Source organism: Osmia lignaria, chromosome 5 (assembly GCF_051020975.1).
Source record: "Osmia lignaria lignaria isolate PbOS001 chromosome 5, iyOsmLign1, whole genome shotgun sequence".
NCBI classification, from domain to species: domain Eukaryota; kingdom Metazoa; phylum Arthropoda; class Insecta; order Hymenoptera; family Megachilidae; genus Osmia; species Osmia lignaria.
The window spans coordinates 6,552,563-6,555,402 of NC_135036.1; positions in this window are offsets into that span (position 1 = coordinate 6,552,563).

Consider the following 2,840-nt stretch of genomic DNA (forward strand, 5'->3'; position numbering starts at 1 on the left):
TCAGTGGAAATGTGATCAGCCCTTGGACGGCGATGATTTACATTTAATTTCCATTTTCTAAATTCTGAAGTTGAAAGATTTGAGTTAAGTTTACTCGAAGCATCGTTTTCTAGGTCTGAATCGTGACTGACCCTTAACACTCAAAGGGTTAAGGAGACTCTGCATTTTGAATATTTGTTGCTATCGATTTTCTGTCGTTTATAGAAATCTATCGTCATTTGTATATATTTGTACTAAGATACTCGTATACGCATCACGAGCAAAACGATCGTGCCATCTGTCTCGACGTACGTTAACAAAGTCACACGAGAAATTATTGTTAAGTAAAGAAAGCGACGAACAAATTATTTACGGGTGAAATTATTTGCAGGATTCTTTATGAATCTCTATAAAGAATTAAAAGTTTTGTGTAAATTTCAAGCATTTCTTGTTTGGAATGATTTTAAGGCAAGAAATGAATTCTGCAATTAGCAAAATTAATTTTTTATTAAGTTAATCAAATTGGTGTCAATTTGTAACGAGAAATATTAACTAGTCTAGTCAAACGTACGTAAAAAGAAATTCAAGAATACTTATTTTAAAACATCCTATTCGTTGCGACTTGCCTTAAAATTAATCAACTACTTTGATCCTGCAAGTAATTAATTAAGGAAAATGAATGCAGATAAGCTCGTATTCAATTAACAACACGTGTATAGTAAATGTATGCTGAATATCGGACAAGCCATTACCACCACTATAAATATAAATATATAAATATAATAACACGCAAACGAGAATGCAAGTAAATTAAGAAGATGGAAATGATTCCCCTTACAAATTGTCTATTTACGTCCCAGTGAGCTAAGCCAATGAAAAAAAAACTATGCGGATCGAAATGAATTTTGTATATTCTGTAGATACGGTAAACGTGAATGTGATATTTAATAAGAGTCTGACATTAATTATACAGGTTGATTCTAAAGCTGGTCACAGGATTCTTAATGTGTAGTGAGCGAAAGAGAATCGTACAGATTAACTGTGATACTGGGTATTAAATTTTTATGAGTTAAATTAATTACGCCACTCTATTCAACCTCAAAGATGGTATAATAATCTGAGGAACGTTGGAATTATGGTAGTGATTCATTATGATTAATTAGAACTCTGAGTTAGAGTAGTGATCCTCTCTGATCCAAAGTTACCCTAACAATCTATTTTCACTTGGTGTATTAATTTACTCTAATCAAAAGTTAGAGTAGTGATCTATGAAAACTCAAAGTTATAGCAATGATCTACTATAATTTTGAGTGATAATCTACTCTGACTCAAGATTAGAGTAGCATTCTACTCAAGTTTTAAATTATATTATAATAACAGTCTACTCTAATTCAGGATTGAAATGGCATTCAAATCTATGGTAATAATGCACTCTAACTTACAATAACAGTTTGCACAAGATTAGAGTTATTGCTATAATTCAGATTCATTACCTTAAGTTTATTCCAAACGCAATACACAGAGGATCTATCTGTGCCTGCTCTAGAATCTTCCAGTGAGTAGATATCACTAGTAACAAACACAAAATGGAAAAAAGGCAAGCAAAATAGGAATGTAGATATAAAATAATGTATAATCACACGAAACATGCGGCTAAGGAGGACACGTAGATTACCAATGAGAGACCGAGAGTCGCGCAAAAGCCACCCCCTGCTGTTCGACTGCGATTCTGTCGCGGCTAATCGGTTTAATCGATGTTTTCTGAATAAAAGACAAAGTGGTATGCGAAAGAATAAAGTGGATGAACCATCGAAACGAAGAGAAATCTAGCGTACCGCACGAGTTAATCGAGCATTCAGCGTTACTGTACAGTATATTTAGATAAATTGCTAAGCGAACGAAGGTAGAGACAATCTGTATAAAGTATTGTATAAATTATACATACGTGTTATCTATCGCTTGTGTATTATATCTCCAATTTAATAAATGGAACACGTATTATGGTAATTATGAAACTATTCTTGTGCTGATTTTTTCATTGATTCATCGATTCTCAAACACGTCTCCCTTTTCCCTGTTTATTCTGACCAAAATCTGTAGAATTGAAATAGAAATTCAAATCATTAGAGATATAAAATCAAAATCTTTCACTAAAAGTATAATTTACAATAAATACTATTTTCTTGTCCATTTATATTATTAATCTTAACGTTAATTAGCCATCGCTTAATTAACTTGTACAACTTAATTTCTTTTTTAATTTATGTTATATATTTTTATGGATCGTTTAACAATCTTTCATGCAGATCGATTGAGAGAGCAGAAGTACGTAGACTAAAGTGAAAATCAGGAGGAGCATCAGGACCATTGATAACGACATGCAAGGGGTCGTAATGAACGGCACGTTGCACGAAAGCCATCAATCATAAGGGAAGGCACTTGAAAGGTGTAATTTTTAACACATCGACTGCCAATAAAACCCGACCAACGTTGATTACAAAGAGGATTTGCACAATTTTCAAACGAGAAAACAAAAACGTAGACAGACAGATGCGATCATTCGCATAATAGAAATAATTCTAAAGTACCAAAATACATTCTACGGTAAAAGAATTAACTAAAAGAGAAAAAAAAACAGATGAATTAATAGATCATCCCCTAGATCAGAAAAATGAAAGACTAGACGATGCTCATCGTTCGAAAGCCTAGTGAACCGGAAGCGATGTTTCGTAGGGACAAGTAGAACGTAATAAACCGTAGAAAAAGTCTTGTTGGCCTGGCGTTTTCGTAACCGGTATCGATTTCAAATATACGTACGCGAAAGAGGGCAATGGGGTGGTGATTAATGTTACGAGAGTTTT